This window comes from Puma concolor, chromosome A2 (assembly GCF_028749965.1).
Source record: "Puma concolor isolate L17-30 chromosome A2, mPumCon1.1.hap2, whole genome shotgun sequence".
NCBI classification, from domain to species: Eukaryota; Metazoa; Chordata; class Mammalia; order Carnivora; family Felidae; genus Puma; species Puma concolor.
The window spans coordinates 132758866-132779263 of record NC_141668.1 but is presented as its reverse complement, the minus strand read 5'-3'; the positions used below and the strand labels follow the sequence as shown (position 1 = coordinate 132779263).

The 20398-nt window shown below is 43.1% G+C and overlaps 1 protein-coding gene and 1 long non-coding RNA gene across 12 annotated transcripts in view; both read right to left on the bottom strand.

Annotated features, from left to right (window-relative positions):
* FOXP1 (forkhead box P1) overlaps positions 1 to 20398 on the bottom strand; it is a 512855-nt gene that overhangs the window by 112030 nt on the left and 380427 nt on the right. The gene's annotated exons all lie outside the window — the stretch shown is intronic.
* LOC147583522 (uncharacterized) overlaps positions 13681 to 20398 on the bottom strand; it is a 31493-nt gene continuing 24775 nt past the window's right edge. Inside the window, exon 2 of the long non-coding RNA XR_015248289.1 lies at positions 13681 to 20187. This is a non-coding gene — a long non-coding RNA (uncharacterized LOC147583522). The remainder of the gene's footprint in view (positions 20188 to 20398) is intronic.

Below are 20398 nucleotides of genomic sequence, written 5' to 3'. Positions count from 1 at the left end.
CCGGACTCTTCAGGATCCCCTTCCATGTGGTCCTGTCAACCTGTACCGTTTCTGGGATTTTAGTGAGAACTGAAACCTTTCACTGCTGGAGCACGATATATAATGTTAAAACTTGTGGTGAAAACTTAGAAGACTCAGGGAATGTCACTTATTCACCAATGTGAGTGTCAGGTCATTTTGGAAAGGCCTCGACAGAAAACTCCTGCCACCCCTCCAAAAAGCAGCATCTGGAGTGTGGGAGCTTTAGAAAGGGTTACTTAGCGAAGGGGTCTCATTTAGTTGTTCTAACTTGAACACAAACACAAACACAATCCCCGTTTTACAGAGGAGGAAACTGAGGTTTAGAAAGGCAACACTGTTTTGTTTTGTTTCGTTTTCCTCATCCAAGAATCAAACATACTTAGCACCACAGGTCACAAGGCGAAGCAGAGACTGAATAGTTTGAGGAAAAAGAGAGGCCATGATCACATAAAATGAATATCTGGGGGAAGAAAAGGCTAATGTTTAAGGAAGAGTGAAGGAAATGCTAAATACTGTACTTAAAAATATTTTTGATGCCCACATCCTAACACCCACAACAGATACAGCCCTTGTTCAAACACCACATATTAAGAAACCTGTCAGTTGCTAAATGAGTCCATTGTGCAGCTGGCTGTGTACTTAAGAATAGATTACTATGATCCCACACCAAACTCTAACCACCAAATAACACACCTGGGACTAAAATCATGTATTATACTTGGTTGTGCCGAGCCTTAGCCTTGAACGCAGAAGAAAGTGAAAGGTTTTACTGCCCATTCAGAGCTGAGGATGGAGAGAAGATGTATTAAGTGAAGAGTCAGAAGGAACGTGTTGTCAGGACATTATTCCTACTCACTGATGAATGGCGTGGCAGGGAAGGAGACACCCGCCATGGTGCCTGGCCCACGTGGCCCTCAGCTCCTCCTGAGCTCCTGCTTTGCCAGAAACTGCATGCAAATAACCAGAGAACGGATATGTGAATGGACTCTGCTCACACATTTCCAGCAACACTGAGAGTGGGAGACATGCTCAGATGAAGTCAGTTATGGTACCATGTTCTCATAGGTAACTACTGCAATTTCTGTTGCCGGAAAGTTCATCTGCCAAAGTGAGTGAAATAAAAACTGATGAACAATTTGATGGGTTGAAAAAGCAACTGCGTGAGAGGCCAAGACTGTAATTCAATTGCCCATCTTCGTCCAAACAACACTTGCATTAACGCTTGCTCTACCTTTTCCAATTAATTTAGGGGAGCACCCAAACCATAGATTCTGAAATGAAGTAACATAAAGAAATTCGACCAACTGACTCTGTTGCTAGAGGGAAGACGGTGAATCAGCAGGAATACAAAATGTGGTCCCTCACCGTGGTAACAGGCTTGATGACCCTCCCAGGGAAGTGAGTCTCTGGGGGGTGGGGGTGGGGGCCTTCCTTGAGTACTTATGAGGTCTCCAAAGACCGCCAACCAACTGCCAATTACAGGTACTAAATTGCAACACCAATGCCCAATTGTTGAGATTCGGGCATTTGTCTCCAAGGAGCCACGGTTCCTTCTTGATTTGAGTGCTTTTATTTAAAAATATAAATTAACACATCATCCATCTACAGGCGGTTAAAGCGGTTAGCTCCATATCGATATTGTTTATGCTGACCTTGTGTCTATGTTGACCATGAAGTTAATAATGTTGTTTTTCGTCTGTGCCTGGTTGGCCAAGGGGGAAAGACTGGGAGTTCTTTCTGTTCCATAGGAGCTTAAATTTTTCTTTAGGACACCTTCCAACTTGCCACGAGCCTCTTCATTTAATGCAACATTTTATGATGCCAGTGTTCCTGGTTAATTTATAGATACACAATGACATGTCAACTTTCAGGTGACTTACAAACAGAATGGGTAAATAAGCTATGGAAAACAATTATCTCCCCCGCCCCCCCCCCCCCCCGGCCTCCTCAAAAAAATCCCTCCTCACTTTAAATGTAAAGACATGTATAAAACATCACCAGGAAGCAAAATGATGTGTGGAAGAAAATGAAAAGAAAAATGGGCAACATCCTGCCCTAAACCCTGCATCTGGCTGGCTGTAACAAATTATTCTCTCATTTAACGATAAAACTATAATCCCTTGTTTTAACATACCGTAAAAGATATCAGGGGGCCGCTTCTGCCATGAGGTGAGAACAGATTACACGGAAGTGTGCAAAGTTCTCAAAAAGCACATGTTTGGGGGCAGGAGAGCATTTCCCCAAGAGCTTTGTCCGTCAGGTCTCAGGAAAAAAAGCATCACTACCACCATCAAGTGTGAGTCCTTGTTTCCTCTCCAAAGAGGACCGGCATTTACGGTACATCCCCGCGCAAACCCCCGGTTTTCAGCCTAACAAGAAGTGGGTCACTGGAGGGGAAAGAAGAGACGGCTTGGGGAGGATGAGATGACACCTGAATATTCCTCGTAACGTTCAATTATGTAGAAGTCGCTGAATATCTGAAAAAGGCAACTGGCCACCTTTATTTAGTAAAGTCAGCTTTGCTGGAGACCTGGAACCAGGCAGAGGGGGCGTGCTGCATCTTGTCCTCTGCGCAGAGCTCACAGGTCTCCCTCCCATTGCGTCGCCACCCTCCTGTGACCCCAGGCTGACACACCCTCGTATCAAAACCTTCCTTACGCCTGCCCTCTGCTGGTAAGCCTGCCAGGATTAGGAAATTTTGACTGCCTCAATTTATTCAAGAGACAACTTTTAAAAGCTGGAGAGAGAAAGGGACAGGTAATGAACTGCTAACTGGAATATATAAATTAAGACCCTTAAAAAACGGGGGGAGGGGCGCCGCTGGTGAAATATGACGCTTTTAATGTAAAAATGCACATTCGTCTATTCTATTGCCTGCCCGAGCACAGCCCAGGAGTGCCAAACTCTATATTTTAGCTCGCCTACGAGAACAACCTGTGTTACTGTCGGGCATCTTGCCTTCCCTTTCGCTCACTCTCCGGGGAGAGCATGTCGGCGCATTTTCAATAAAACACCTTCTTAGCAGTAAAGGGCCACTGTTCCCAATTCAGTGGTCCCTCAGGTTTCATGATACAGTATATTTAGCTGACTCGCAGCTCAAGTTTTCCTCTGGCATTCATAAGATCCACATAAAGGAGGGGAAGGAAAAAAAAAAAAGCCACAGAAGAGCTTTTGCCTATCCTTTGTTTAAGTAAGAAAACAGTTAACTTTGAGATTGATTAGCTGGCATGACTTCCACAAAACAACGGGACTCGCTCCCATGCCCTCTCCCCGCTCCGGGAACCCGCTGCACGTGCGGGCCAGACTCGCCTGCAGGAGGGCTCTGGGCATGAGGGGGTAAATTTCCGCAGCAGTGTGCAGGGGTTTAACGGTGCAGCTCCTGTCAATGTCAATGGGAAGCACGAGGCCTTACAAATCCCTGCATACCATTTCAAAAATATATCTCCAAGACGGGAAAATGAAGCTTAGCAGTTGCAACGTCAAAAGCATTCAGGAAGTAGCACTCTTGACAGCGCTTTAGATGCCGAGTAAATGCTCTTATAAAGAACACCCAATCCAGCCGACAATAAATCTTACGCCGGGGAAGCCCGTGCAGGGCTGTGGAATCCCCCTCCAAAGATAATTGCCTTCCACACTGGGTGGCAGAGAAACTGCAACACGGAAAACATTTTCTGGGGCCCTATGGCTCTCTATGGATTTTCGTGCCCTAACAGTCACGGAGTTTAAACACACACACACACACACACACACACACACACCCCTACCTTTCAGAGAGACCTGATAAAAACCCAAAGGTTTGTCTTCTGCTCTGGGGAAAAGTTATGAGGCTACTTCTTGGGGACAGGGGGTGGCAGAGCGAGGCTGGAAAGAGAGGGTATGTGTAAACACGCAGGAGCAGAATCTGAAGCATGCATCAAGGTACGTAAGTGTCTGTCTCCACTCCGCATCCGTTGAAGGCTCATGAAGTTTCCAACAGGTTCCAACTATTGGGACTCACCCAACAAGCCCATAAGGAAGTACGCAGGAGTTTGCTAGTCCTAAATGCCCTCAAGCAGTCTGTTTAACTCTGAGATGATGCAGGAGCACTGGGATCTGACATAGGATTCTATGAATGACTTTATAATTAATTAACAGTGCGACTGTGGGCATGTCGTTTCACCTGTCTGAGCCTACACACTTCACCTACACAAAGAGAGGAACTGTAGGAGAGATTCTCCATGGCTTCTTGAACAGTAACAATAACAGTAACAACTATCATTGTTGACTGTTTCTTATACACCAGTACGCATTTTATACTAGCCGAGGACTGAGCTCTAGATATTTTATAGTTTACAATTAAGGTCACATATAAAACTAGTGTAAAAACAGAAACTGGAATTCAGACTTCAGGACTCTTGGACACTACCACGTCTATGGTAAATCAGGGAATAAAAAGAGGGGAAAACATGTTTGGCAAACAACTCAAAAGACCTACTTCTGATCCTCTGGAGGTCATAAACCCTGTGAAAGCCTAGGAAGGAAGTATTACTGTGCCCACTTAACAGATGAACAGACTGAAGCTCTGAGTGTTGAAATTACTTAACCAGTATCTCTCAGCTGAATGGCTCCCAAGCCTGGCTTTTGCCCCATCTGCTGAGCTGGGGATGGGGCTGGGGGCTGAACTGAGCCTGTAAGAACGAAGAGCCTGCTTCACTTGTACTCTCTTGGAAAACAAGTGGGACTGAGGGTCACTGGTCAGCATGAAGGAACCCGAAATAATAAAGGTAAAATTCTGATAGCCTCCTTGGCTTCTTACACACATAAGGCCACGCTCCGCATGACTTCTCCCTGAATGAAGAGCTTCTTTTTTTTTTTAATATTTTTATTTATTTTTGAGACAGAGAGCGACAGAACATGAGCAGGGGAGGGGCAGAGAGAGAGAGACACACACACAGAATCTGAAGGAGGCTCCAGGCTCTGAGCTGTCAGCACAGAGCCTGACGCGGGGCTCGAACTCACAGACTGTGAGATCATGACCTGAGCTGAAGTCGGACGCTTAACTGACTGAGCCACCCAGGCGCCCCATGAATGAAGAGCTTCTGCTGCTGACGTGAGACACGCGGACTTTTTCCCTCATCTTCTTCGAACACAGCACTCAGCATCAGGCAGTGGCCCCCTGCCTGGATGATGTGCGAATTCTCCTGGTGTCTCAGATGTCGAGATGAAACACCCTGGTAACGGGGCTTATTTTTTTTCTGATTACAAAAGGCACCTAGACGGTTTAGTATGGTAGCTCTGGAGAGGGTCTGCCGTGGGTTCTGACCCAGGCCACACCATTTCCCGACTGTCCTTTTGGTAAATTACCGGTTTCCATTTGCCTCGGTTTCCTCACCCGTAACAAAACGAAACAGAACAGAACAAACCACACACACACAAAACGAATCCTAGTTCTTTTACCAGAGGGTTGTAACAAAGACCAAATGGCATAGAATGGGTGAGTGCCTGGCATAGTGTAAGCGCTTAACTGGTTCCCAGTACCACTAGTATTGTTGTATATCCCACAGGTATATGCCACTTGTCCTTCAAATTCCTCCCTGTGCTGTAATGAAATACTCAAAGACAAGAGGTTTCTTTACCATCTTAGACTTGTTTTTCCGTGATGTAGATGGCATAGATTCTAACTCCACAAACGAAGTGGGAACTCTTGCATCCAATTAATCTTAACCATGGAAGAAGGCGTTTGGTTGTACTGCTTTTTCAATCCAGAGTAACCAGGTCCTAGACCAAGAAGCTTCCACAGAAGGCAAGGTGGCAGTCCCACTTCAATCTCCAGGTTATGGGGTTTGCCACCTCCCACGGCCGGTTCATCACTCGGAAGTGTGATGGAGTTTGGTGGTTTGTTAAGTGAGTTCTTAAAGACCCACTGGAATAATCTAAGGAGGGGTCTGCCTCAAGCACTGAGAACATGGGACCGAATTCATGGAACCCTCACCCTATGATTTTATAATGTTTTGCTGCTATTGCCTCTGGGAAGGAAAGCCTTTGCATTCCATGCTCCAGAGATTACTCAGCTTGCACACAATTACTATGACCCAATAATCTGATTTTAAGATTCTTTTCAAAGTTTCCAACATCTACACACCCCAATGCAGAGAATGGAGGTCTGCTAGGCTCCCAGAGCACAACACATAGTTACTAGCCATCATTTCATCATTTGCTGAACTGGAAAAAAGAGAGACTTGTGGGCAGGGAGCAGAGAAAAAGGGCCCCTTCCTAGGCATCAGGGGTAAGGATACTTTTAAATTAAGGCAAGGAGTGGGCTGAATATTTAAGAATAATGCTCTGTTCCATGTAGTAAGGTGGGCAGCGTGGAGAAGGCCATTTCAGCTACTGGGAACAGTATGTGCCAACATTCACGTGGGAGATAACATGAGCCATCACACCAAGGAACTGTGAAGCACTTACAAGGGCTGGGGCACTTCTAATTCATGCTGGATCTCCCTTCCTTTGAGACCAGTGTTTCCCTTCTTTTCCACAATTTTACTGTTCCTCCTATCTCAAAAATTGAACTCAACTCTTTCTCTCCCATTCATCCTGTTTTGGGCATGGCCCCTCTTGTGCATCTATATTATGTCCAATATTTAACATGATCTCTCTTACCCTTGACCTCACTCAGCTGGGTCAAACACACACACATCCCTCAAGTTTGCAGTTTGAGGTTCTTTATTCCTATCCTGGCACGCTCTCAACCTGGATTCTGAGGTCTCTGACCTGAAGGTTTTGACTGAGTGGATCTGTGATGTCCCTCTACAGTTCTCTAGAGGGTGAGTCCGCCATACAACTAGGGCTCAGGAACCACTAGCACAATGGACTCAAGCATTAGATATTTTGGTCATGAAAATATTTAAATAATATCGTGTCAGATATGTATATCTTACTATGCAATTACACAGTCAGGTACAACAAAAGCATGAAGAGAATTCACATCCATACAGGGACAAATGTAGAAAGCATTAAGGACTTATGCCAATCCCTGAGGAGAGGAAACGGAACTCTAACAAAACCAGCCAGTCAAGACTTCTACTGGGCTTTCAGTCCTCACTCCTTCTTTGCAGCAAGGCTCCAATCACTGGACCATGAGGTCTAGTCTGAGTGCGCTTTTTCTGAAGGCAGCCTAGCTGTGCCTGGGCCAAGGCAGCTCTTGTTAATTTCTATTCACTTGTTCCTTCTCAGCTAAGAGGGGGGCAAGAAGGACAACTGAACTCCTGTCTACTTCCGTGAAACTGAATGTTAGAGAAGAAAGGAGTCAAGTCTCAACAAAACCCACTCCTCTGTCAGGCACATTGTCCTCCTCAACAGAAACACACACACGCACATACACACGTAAGAGACTGGAACAGGCTACTCCACTAACTCAGCCAATGTCACCACCATGGGAACTCAATTTGGGGTCGTACCACTTTTCTGACATCCTGAAGCACTTACGGCCTACCCCAGTAATTTCTGCATTCTATCGAATGCTGAATTAGCACATCAACTGTCAAAAGAAAGTGCCCTATGCACAAGAACCCCTTCACAAATATTTTATTAACTTATAAACAAAGAGACAAATGAATGAGTTGATGGTTTCTTTTTTCTTTCTTTCTCATTCTTTTGTTCTTTCCTTATGTCCTTCTTTTGCATTTCATTGATGTTTCATGCACTGTATTATCTCTAAACCATAAGCTCCAAGAGACAAATTCTGAACTCTTTCTTCTTTCACTACTTGTGGTACACAGCATAGTGCTAAGGAAAGAGTAACTAGGTACCTGTTAAACAGCATCTGTTAAACAACACAAGACAACACACCCAAAATGGAATTGCTTATGCTAAGCTCTGTATCTTCATATTGAGACTTAACTAGAGTTTCAGCTCTCTCAGAAATGCATTCTTCAGCCAGTCCATCAGGAATCACCTGATCAGCACTAGTTACGTAATCTGCCTGACAGACCCCTGCCATCCCCAAAGGAAAGAAACTTGGTAATAACCAACTTGCTTTGTGCCTCCTCCAAGTTCCTTATTCCTGTTCCCTTCTGCCTGGAAAGTCATTTTGTGTAGCTCCTCAGAGCTCCTTTCTATCTGTTAGATTGGATGCTACCCAATTCGAATTGATTTTTGGTCAAACTCTTACAATTTTTAATAGGCCTCAGTTTGCCTTTCAACAGGTCTGTTTTCAGAAGAGAGATCCAAAGAGATATATCCCCCACCCCCACCCATGACCCCCCAGGAGCAAGGAGCAACCAGACATAGGCACCTGTTGCGTTCTACTGCCTTGCTGCCTCCTTGCTGCCTCTGGAGGAGGTGGGTAAGCTCGTCTCGGATCCTCACTCGGCACTTTTTACACGACGAACTTTCAGAATATATTCGAACATTTCTTTTTCTGGACGAGGTCCAGAAATTTGCCACAGTCAGAACTAGACTGGGTCTGACTTAGAAACTGAACTGGTTCTGGGGCCGGACTGGGTCCAACTTATAAACAGACCTGGGTCTTGTAAACAGAACTGGGTCTGGGGTCGGACTGGGTATGACTTGAGCTGAACTCGGGCCAGTGTGAGGCCTCGGGTGAATAAAATTTTGTGTTAATGCTGAACAAGCAAATTGACCTTACCAAAGATAATCCTGAATTACAGCGGCCACAGTGGAGAATTTTAAACTTATCCATTTATGAAGGTGTCCTGGAGAAAAAGGCATCTTAGTCAAATACTCACTATAAAAAGTAAAGGGAAGGGCTTCTGGGGGGCTCAGTTGGTTAAGCATCTGACTCCCGATTTTGGCTCAGGTCATGATCTTGTGGTTCATGGGTTAGAGTCCGGTTGTCGAATTCTCTCTCCCCCTCTCTCCCCGCCCTTCCCCACTCCCTCTCTCAAAATAAATAAATAAACTTTTAAAAAAGTTAAAAAAAAAAAAAGTAAAGGGAAAATCACTTCCACTCTACAGTTTCTAATACTTGGATGAGACCTACCGAAACACCCTACTCACTCCAGAGCCTGCACGTGGGATCCTGGGAAAACTAGCAGGAGCCAACAAAGGGGGACAATTCTTACCACAGTCCGCTATCCCACATCTCTGTGGTGCCTGGTTGAGAGAGGAAGGGAAAATCTCATATTTTCCCTTCCTTTCAAAATTCATACTGGCAGGCAAAAAAAACATACGCAAGAATTACACCTCTGAACGGTGACTTGTGAATTTACTTTTAAGGACCCACTGGTTATGATCCTTTCTCTCCCAGGGACAGCTACTGCCTTCTTGTTTGTCTTGTTTTGTGTCCTAAGAACTTGACTTGGCAGCCATTGGCTTGGGGGACCCCCAATATTTGGCTGGACAGAAATGTGGGCTACACCCCATTTGCAGTTGGGGGTCCTACTGATTTGTTGCCAGCTCTCGGGGGGATTGTCTAATTTTCTTTTTCTTTTGGTTATCTTCAGGAGTGGCTCTGGATCTGCAGAAGGTACTATCTTTGCATCCTCTCTGGGACACCATTGGTGTCCCAGGGGTTTTTCAGTATTGCCTGGAATCCAGTTTGTCCCAGCTGAAACCTCACAAGGCATCTGAGGGCTTTTTTGTTTTGTTGAAGTAACTGTATGGTTAGAATTCGGCCAAATTGGAAGCTGATATTCAGAGACTGATTTAGGCCTCCAGTAAGCTAACATATAAGCTATAAGATCTCTGTGTCTGTTTGTATGTTTTTGTATGTCTATGTATGTATGTTATAAATGTGTGGTATTTTTTCTATCTCCAGATCGTAACACCAAATTAATATGTAAAGAGCTCTATTTAATTGGTTAAAGACAAAGAATTGTTTATATAAACTAAACATACTCTCAGAAATACGCAAACTAACCTAAATGTTTTTCAAGTTCATGTGATCTAGGATGATCTTCAGACACACACACACAAAGCTAGTGTAACTTTGTTGGTGGGTTTAATTACAACAGAAAGCATTAAATATAATACTTGTATTCTACCTAGGTTCACTAGAACTCAAGTAAGCTCATGTTATCTCAGAGAATTTGTCAGCGAGAGTGAGAACTTAAGATGATGGTTAGCTGTTTAATGTCTCATGAAATTTTCATGATTAATCTAATATAATCATTAAGAGCAAGTGAATTAAATATACACGTAAGTAAGATTAAACTTAAAAAGGAACTTTTCAACAATAATTATGCTTTATGGTATGTACGCTTAAAAACAGTTTCCAGAATCTTCTTGGTAACTTGAAACTTTACAGTTAAACTGAGATGAGTTAAATAATGGATATTCATTAACTACTTATATCGTTTTCAAATAAGGTAAAACAGTGAACCATTAGTCACTGAACACCAGTTTACATCCTTTTGCTTCCTTTTACAAAGAAACTGAAGATAGCTGGGTCTATTTGTAAACACACCTGCTGCCGCACTAGAAAGTTTAGTATTAGGAAGAATATAGTTCTCAAAATTATGAAATATTTATACATTTGTCAATCTGCAACTCTGAGTTAGTTTTTGCTGGGAATTAAGAACGCGACATGTTAAGAATTCTAATGAAGGGGTGCCTGGGTGGCTCAGTTAATTAAGTGTCTGACTCTTGGTTTTGGCTTAGGTCATGGTCTCGTGGTTCATAAGTTGTAGCCCTGTGTCAGGCTCTGGCTGCCAGCGTGGAACTTGCATGGGGCGCGCGCGCTCTCCCTCTCTCTCTCTCTCTCTCTCTCTCTCTCCTCTCTCTTTGCCCTCCCCCACTTGCTCAAGCTCTCTCCCTCAAAATAAATAAATAAAATTTATTTAAAAAGAATTCTAGTTAATATATGCAATTAAAATCAGAAATAATAAAGGTTTAAAAAAAAACACTATGACACCAACAGTGTACCTGTGAAAAACCAAAATTTAATTTTCTTTTATCTGCTAAAAGCACAGTTTTCTTGGTGTGCTTTCAATAAGAGATTGAAAAAGGGTTTTCTCTACCTTTTAATTTATCTACCTGGAAAGTAAAGATTTTGCTTCTTACAAAACAATTTACTGTGCTTTATATTAGCTTTATCAGGTCTCTGATTGTTTAGCGAAACCCACTCTTCTCAATATTAAAAAAGCTCACTTTTTCTCACAATTATATGACCTTCTGTATTTATGTTAACCTTTCTACTGTTACTTTTTTAAAATAGATAATTAAGTATTATTTTATAATGATCTGTGATCCTATTTAGTCAAAAGTTCAAACTTTTTGATGTTTGGACAGAATTCCCAGTATCAAATTCTAAACGAAGTCTTCTGACCTCAAGCTAACTTTGGTATTTTATAGCAGGTCCCTGGAACATCTCAAAAGATTTGTTCTCTTTCCATATAAAAAGTGAGACATTAAACTAATTAGATTTAATATATCAAACTGCATGGGAAGCATTTATCAAATAAGAGGTGATGTTAAACATTCTTAGCTTGTATTTATGTGGATGCATGTTATTAATGTGTTCCAGAAATTGTGTGAAACTCCTAGAAATCTGATATGTCCTATATAATGTTATCAGTTGTAATTTCAGTTACCTTAAAATGTTGTGTGTCACAGAACTAAGCAAATTTCTTTGTCACCTCTATTATAATGAATTCTCAGCAGATCTTTAACCAGGGGAATTTTTAAGTCTTTTGGTCATTTACAGACAGTTATTATTTTACCCTAATGCTTTTGCAAAAATGCTTCATCTTCAGAAAGATTCATAGAAAAGACAGTGAAAAGTATTCTAGAATATAGGTTTCTGATAACTTGAAGACCGTAAGACTAAACTGGATAAGAATTTCCAGAACTAATGAAAAACTGGATGCAAACAGAACAAGAATTAATAATACAGGATTGAATAAAGCGGTAGGGATGATTTGATCTATCTCTCTCTATACAGACACACACACACACACACACACACACACACACACACACACACACACACGACTTTTTCTTTAAAACATTGCTACTTCCTGAAGGGTGTTGCCCCCAGATTTAGGGAAATCTTTTTCTCTTTTCTCTTAAGCCATCTGTGACTTACAGTGATTTTGTAAAGTATACCTTTGTAAACAGAATTTAAATATTTACTTTTTCCCCCTACTTGGTCCCTCCATAATCTGGAAACTTACTGAGTATTCTTTTTTTCATGGCAATAGCGTTACCTCCCTAAGTTCAAAAAAGCATGTGTTCCTTGGACACAACTAGAAACAATGCTTATATTACCAAGGTTTTGACTGGAATGTCAGATTTGAGAATGTTGATAGAATCAAATACGATGAGACAGTTTTTTTTTTTTTAATTTTTTTTTTCAACGTTTATTTATTTGTGGGACAGAGAGAAACAGAGCATGAACGGGGGAGGGGCAGAGAGAGAGGGAGACACAGAATTGGAAACAGGCTCCAGGCTCCGAGCCATCAGCCCAGAGCCCGACGCGGGGCTCGAACTCACGGACCGCGAGATCGTGACCTGGCTGAAGTTGGACGCTTAACCGACTGCGCCACCCAGGCGCCCCTGATGAGACAGTTTTAAGGAGCTAATAAGGTTGACTTTATATAGCTAATAAAGTCCCTGGGAAGACTGGCCTGGTACTTTACTTACAGGGCTCCTGGCAATTTAAACAGGTTTGTAAGGAAGAGCATAACTTCAGAGCAGGCCCAAGAACTGTAGGACAGCTTGAACACCTCAGGAAGACAGGAGTTTGCCCACATCTATAGGTATTCCAGGAAAATTTTGATGTTGAGCACTTGGCTTGGCTTCTTATCTTTGAGAGGCTTATAAAGTCCAGTCTAAGATTCCTTACGAAAAATTCCTTATGAAAAGCAGATTTTAAGAGAGGCTACACGGTCAATCACTATTCTTGCTATTCTGCTTTAATCAGGCCGAGTTTAATGAGACTAGACTTTTTTAAATTTTTAAAAAAATATTTACTTATGTTTGAGAGAGGGAGAGAGACAGAGACAGAGGTTGAGTGGGGGAGGGGCAGAAAGAGAGGGAGACACAAATCCAAAGCAGACTCTAGGCTCTGAGCTGTCAGCACAAAGCCCGAAGCAGGGCTGGAACCCGCAAACCGTGAGATCATGACCTGATCCAAAGTCAGACGCTTAACCAACTGAGCCACCCAGGCGCCCCCAGACTAGACTTATTTGTTAAACAAATTAGTTTTACTGTGATAATCTTTGATAGAAATGAGGGTGACTGCAGAGAAAAAAAAAATTATGCTTCAGTAGAAAAATCACAACACAACCTTGTGGATATTAGATTCTAGCCTTGTTCCTGATCTTTGAATTTTTGCCATATATACCTATCAACCTGGACTAGATACGGGATTCTTCTAGTTTCTTCAAATATCTGGCTACAATCCTCCAAACTAGTATTTCTCATCTTCTCCCACCTTCATGATTGGGAATCATGAAGAACAAAGACTGCACTTGAGTCTTCCTGCAAGGGACGATATCAGGTCCGTCCTACTACCCAGACAGCAGTCAAACTTCAGGGGGTGGAAACGTGGGTCCTCACCTCCCAATTAAAAGCGTTCTTCCAGACTCCTAGAATGGCACACCAGCTGGAGATCTAAACTTACTGACTCAGAAAGTTCCTTCTCAGAAGCAGATGGCATCTTGAAGTGGACAGCTCTTTCATGGTCATAGATCGAGATCTTTACCTCCGATATGAAAGCCTTTTTCCTTTTGCCTCTTTGCTACTTGGTTGTTTTTTTTTTTTTTTTTGTCTTTCTGTTAACACATGCTCCTTATCTCTGACAACCATCCCTGAACCTACTGCTAACACAATACCTACCCAACAAAAATCTCTGGCGAAGTTGTTCTTGATAATAGGAGAGCCATTGATTATCTTTCATTCGAGCAAGGAGATATTTGCGCTGTGGCTAACACCACTTGCTTCACTTGGGGTTAACGCTTGTGGGTTAGTTGAGACTCGGCTACGTAAGATCACTGAACAAGCTAGCTGGCTTAACAAAGTGACTCCTTCAACAGGGCCTTTATTTTACTTACTTGATTCTCACTGGCTTAGGTCTTGGAGGCCATGGGCTCCAAAGTACATTCTAGACATTTTCCTGCTGATAATGATCACAGTAGTCTCCCTGGTATGCTGTATTCTCTCAAAAGCTTTATGTGCATGTTCACAGCCACTGACTACCAAGCAAATGATCTCCCTAAGACTAGAACATCAGACAAGGAGCGAAGAGAATGGCCAACTTAAAGAATGTGAACCTAACACCATGATCTGTGAATACTACAAAGAGATTCAGCAAAAAAACATCATGACCTATGAATGCCACACTGAGCTTCTGGGGTGTGGGGGGAGAAGAAAAAAAAAAAGAGGAAAAAAGAAACATACAAAAATAAAAAACTGCAAGAAGTCCAGAGCAGTAGCTGGGAGTATCACCAATGCCTTAAATTTTGATCGCATCACTCAGGCTGAGAATCTGATTAAAAGGAGTAACTGTTTAAAAAAAAAAAAAAAAAAAGGCAGGCCCCAAAAGGGATCACTTTTACTAAGCCCTATGGCACCAAACTGACACAGATGTAACTTAGTTACAATTTCAGCTCTCCGAGAAATGGAGTCCTAAGCCAGTCAATCCAGGAGTCTCCTGATCAGCACTAGTTAGGTCATCTGCCTAACAGACTCCTGCCATCCCCTACAGGAAGGACCCTGCAATAACCAATAACCAAATCTCTTTATTCCCACTTCCCTCAGCCTGGAAAAATCTTTCCTTTTGGAGTGGTCCTCGGAGCTCCTCTCTACTTGCTACGTATCTGGGGTGCTGCCCAATTCAAATTGATTTTAGTTCAAATAAACGCTTAAAAATTGTAATATGTCTCCGTTTTTCCTTTAACACACGTCTGTATGTAACATGCACAGTCAACACAAGGAAGCATTTCTATTGCCAAGTGAGGGGCTAAGATCTTACTGATCACAATTTTATGACGGACTGACCTCACATCCAAAAAATGCACTCCATATACAGCAATCAATGATCAATCAGATTCTTTGAAACTTTTTTAAAACATAAACTAAATGCAAAGTATGATACAAGGATTACACAAGTCACTTCAGATTTCAGTCACTAAGGACGACACACAGATATCGAGCTTTTTAAAAAACCACCTATCTTCCGGGACGCCTGGGTGGCTCGGTCGGTTGAGCGTTCGAATCTTGGTTTCAGCTCAGGTCATAATCCCAGGATCGTGGGATCGAGCCCCACAACGGGCTGCACACTGAGCATGGAGCCAGATTAAGATTCTCTCTCTCTCTCTTTTTCGTCCCCCCTGCCTCTTGTCCACTCTCTCTCTTCTCTCTCAAAATTGAAAAATTAAAAAAAAAAAACAAGTCCTCTATCTTCCATTTGTCTTGCTAATTTGGTCACGTAAAAAGAATCCGGAATGAAAACTGGAAGGGTGGAAAAAGCAATTCCCGGAATTGCTGTCAACACCAGAACACCCCAGAATTCGATTTTCACTGCTCACGGTTTCCCCACTCCATTTTGCTCTGCCTCTGATGCCTCTTGCCCAACCCCACGAAGAAAGACAAAGGTCAGGGGAAACCTACAGAGAGGCCACAGCCTGCACTTCGGACGAGTCACTGGCCGGTCAGAAACAGAGGCAACTTGAAGCCTTTTCTTCGCAAGCAGAAGACGGAGGGCTGGGCATCACCTCTGTTTCTCTTCTGTCACCTGGACTGTGAAAATTGCACACTTGAGGGCCGAGTTAATCCCAACAGCTGGTGGCATTCGGCCCTGCCCACAGTCCCTCTGCTCGTTCCTGCCACGGTCTCGGAGTCTTGGTTCTGCCCCTTCCCTCTGAAGCTACAGAAGTTCCGGTTTTGCTCCAAACGCATCGCCAGCACTTGACATGCGATGGACGAGTCCCTCTGCGCCCGTCTGCCGCAACCCCCTTCACACGCAGCTTCCAGAAACGAGCACGGAGGGTCCGGTGCCATCGGGCTAGTCCAGAGGAGGACAGAGACTCGATTCCTCATTACAGGATTAATGCAACTTAGAGTTCTTGGTGTCCCGGCCCCCACGGGGTCACGACCGGCTCCTACCGATTTTACAATCATCCCCTAACTAACGGTCCTGAACTACTGTTAAATTGGAGCTCTTACCCCACACACAGTGGTCTCGGCTTTGCATTCATTCCCATTAAAGATCTTTTTGATTTTGATCCAGAATTTCAGCCTGCTGAGACCTTTTTTTTTTTTTTTTTTTAAATCGTTATTCTTCACCTTCAAATATTAACTCTTCCTCACCCTTCCTGGACACACACCATTTCTGTCCCCCCGGAATGCCTCGAATCACATGATCTGAGATGTACTGAAATCAGTTTGCTAAAAGTGTGCATTCCAGTGGTTCGCAACTCTACGGTACAACGCTATCGTCCTCATCTGACAGTTACCGACACCTGTTCCATGCTAGGCGTTATTCATGCCTACCATCTGTTCCAAACTGAACGCGCTTGGAGAGGCCAGGTTCCTCCCGCCACCCTCAGGTGGCACCTGACACAGCGCCTGGATCTCAGGAGGCACCTCATAAACAAATGTTGCTGATGCACAGATGAGTGAACTTACTTCATCTTTACCGCAATCCAGTGAACAGATCCTATTATTAGCCTCTCTTTTATAGAGGAGGCAACGGAGGTCTAGAACCTTAAATAACTAACTCATTGAGAATTAGGTTCCATCACATGAAACCAGCTTTTGAAAATCATGGCAACAGGGGCACCTGAGTGGCTCAGTCTGTCAGGGGTCCGACTCGTGATTTCGGCTCGGGATATGATCGCATGGTTCGTGAGATCAAGCCCCGTGTCGGGCTTTGTGCTTCTGTGCTGACAGACGGGAGTCTGCTTGGCAATCTCTCTCTCTCTTTCTCTTCCTGCCCCTGCCCCACTCATGCACGTGTGCACCCTCTCTCTCTTTCAAAAAAAAAAAAAAAAAAAAAAAATAATGCCGGCAGAAACTACACAACATGTGAAAGACACACTGATCACCCATTTCGGAGCAGGACCCCAAGTGGGGTCTTATGCCTCTTATCTTACTAGTGGGGGCTACGCTTCCCCCAGCACCTCTCCTACCAGCTTTCCTCTTCTCCTTCCCGTAGAAACAGACGTGGCTGAAGAAATTTCCAACTTAAAACCTGGCAATGGTTTCTACATTCTTGTTTCCTAAACCTATAAATCAAAACTGTCTAAACAGGTCATAAATGTTCCTTGGCGATATAATGGGAAAAGTTCTGATTTATGGTGCCGGTAGAATAATTTTAAATAATTACATAAGAGTTTTGAAAAATGCAATTAACACCTTTAGAAGTTTTCTGAAATGAGAATGTATCTCTGGAGATGACTGTTCCCATACATAAAGATAGCCAGTTAAAAAATAAAAATAAAGCTACAAGATGCAACCGTGTCTGAATGATCCTGTGGAGAAAGGGCACAGGAACGGTTATTTACAACGGGAGTTCAGGAGCAGGACCACACCAGTACGTGTTTTAATGCTGCCGCTTTCTCACGCGGTAACAACACAATTAGCACATGTCATTACCAAACATCAAAATTAAATCACCAAATAAACATCTTATTTCTATTCAGCCCCAGCTGATGCCTCTCTCCCTCTGTACGGGTTTGACACATCCTACCACACTGTCCTTTGGAACACTTCAGATCCTCCTACCTGCTCTTGCAAATCTGGCCAATGTTCTTCCCTTCCTCTTTCTCTTCATTTGTGATTCATCTCCTCCTTCAAAATCCAACCTTCCCCAGATGAAGTCACTCCAAACATCCTTCTTTAACTCTAAGCTCCCTGGTACCAAAGAAAAGTCGTATTATCTCTGAATTTCCCTTTTCAGGCTTACCAAACAGCATCAGTTATCATCTTACACGATGAACTACCTTCTCAAGCTCACTTGGGATAACAACCTGTCTCTTTGTCCTTCACTCGATATTCTTCACTTTGGCCAACACCCTCTCTGAAGCATTTTCAACTCACGAAGTAATACAACCACACTTAACTAAATTTTAAATTAAGGATGCACTGCTTAATGCTACCTGCTATTAATTTTCTTCCTGATTTATCTTGAATGAGAACACTCCACAAAATTGAAGCAAAAATGGACTCTTCTCAGGGTCCTTTCAGATCCGATGGGAATCTGAGGAGTGTTACAACACCCCACCATTCATATGCTGGAATGGTCCAAGGTGGCTCCCAGTTTCTTGAAATCTGCTATACTGACAGGGACGACGACCCAGGGAGGCTTCTCAGCCACCATCCTGGCCATGAGAACGACGGAAGGAAGTTAGAATCACAGAAACTTTTCTCTGGAATAGATTGAGAGATCATTTTAATCCCACCCCCTCATTTTCCAGATGAGAAAACTCATACCCAAGAAGGAAAAATGTCTTAGCCAAAGGTCAGACATCTAAGCAGTTACTGGCAGAAGCAACCCTAGAACCCAAAACTTCTGACTCCTAACTAAGCATTCTTTCCATTGTTCCACACCACCTGGCAGGGCAGAGACATGAGGAGCCACAAAAATTAAAGAATCAACCTCCAACACTTGACAATTCTGGTTGTTTTTGGTTTTGTTTTTTTGGTAGGGGGATACATAGGGAGACCATGGTCTTTCTCTATTTGTTGGGATGAGCAGTGCTTTTTATCGTAACTGCAAACTGTGAATGAAAACTACATTTAATCATCACTCACAAAGGGTACAGGATGTCAAAATTTAACTTCTCTTCTGCTGTCACTTGTCTCAAATCCACGTAGCTCTGCTGAGCCATTAATCTAGAGCTGAGCTGTCCAATAGGGTAGACACTAGTCACATATAGCTAGGTAAGTTTATATTAATTACAATAAAGTAAAATTGAACATTCTCAATCATACTGGCCACATCTGAACTGCCCAAAGGCCAATGTGGCCAATAACTACCACATTGGACATGCAGACATAAAACATTTCCACCACTGTAGAAAATTCTATCAGACAGTGCTCAATGTCTAGAACATACCAGTCCACGAAATGGGTAGAGTAAGAAAATCACTACAAGGATGAAACATAAATATGAAGTATAGAGTTTCCAGCAACCAAAGACTTGCAGAAATATCATAGGCCAAGGATCTCTGGTTTCTGGTGAGGACACTAAGTCCTAGCAAATGTATTATACTGTTCTCCCAAGCTTTACAAGCAGTAAGACAAAGAATATGGATTGAATGCCAAGTTGTCCAACTCTCAGGGAAGTCATTTTTTCCATTACACTTGTTGACAGGCTAAACACTAACAATATGGCAGGCCTTACTCTCTTTAAGATGACACGGGGTAAAATGTCTATGTGGCACCCTTCTCTATCTTCTAAAAAGAAAACTGAGGTACAAGAATTTGTCCCTCGTTTATTCTGGATCTATGTGATTTTAGTGGAGCCAACTTTATCCAGGGGGAATATGGAGGCAAGCAAATGGCTTCGTCCCAGCCTGTTAGCCTATTCCCATCCCCTTGTCCACAGTGACTGGACCAAGTGTAGAGTACTCAAGTCATGCAGTCAATTCACAGACTTCTGTTACGATTACTGAGTAAGAGATATATTCTTTTTTTCTGCTGGGGTTGCTCAACAGTACATATGTGAATCTGGGGCTCTCAGAAGCCATCTTGGCTCAGCAAATGGAGAATCTGACAGAGAATAAAACCAACATAAAAAGAAAGCAGAACAGAAAACAAAGGGAGCTAGACCGAGTCCTGGTGACGTTATATGAGTGCCTGGTCCCAGCTGTGTGTGAGGCCAGGCTAACTGCGGAACTTTCAAGTCCATAGACATCCCCACAACCCATCATTAGCCAGTCTGAGTTGGGTTTTGACATTTACATGTGGAAAGGTTCTGAGTAATACAGGTACCTCTTTCCAGAAGAAGATTAGTAAGTAGTTATATTAATACTTCCAATCAACCTTAAAAAGCATACCAAGAGGGAAACACTCAAGTAAAAAGCATACAGTGGCAGTCGTAGATCTTGGTTCATGTGATGCTGTTCTGGAAGGGATTCCCCAAGTCAACCCTAATTACACTCAAACTGTCCCAGCCATGCATCAATCACTAGGTTTCAATTTAACACATGCACATTTTTCTTTTAATCACCCATGTTTACAAGTCTCTTATCAGGATACGCCTGAAACATCACTTTAAACCTAAGTGTCTTCTATGGGGCGCCTGGGTGGCGCAGTCGGTTGAGCGTCCGACTTCAGCCAGGTCACGATCTCGCGGTCCGTGAGTTCGAGCCCCGCGTCAGGCTCTGGGCTGATGGCTCGGAGCCTGGAGCCTGTTTCCGATTCTGTGTCTCCCTCTCTCTCTGCCCCTCCCCCGTTCATGCTCTGTCTCTCTCTGTCCCAAAAAAAAAAA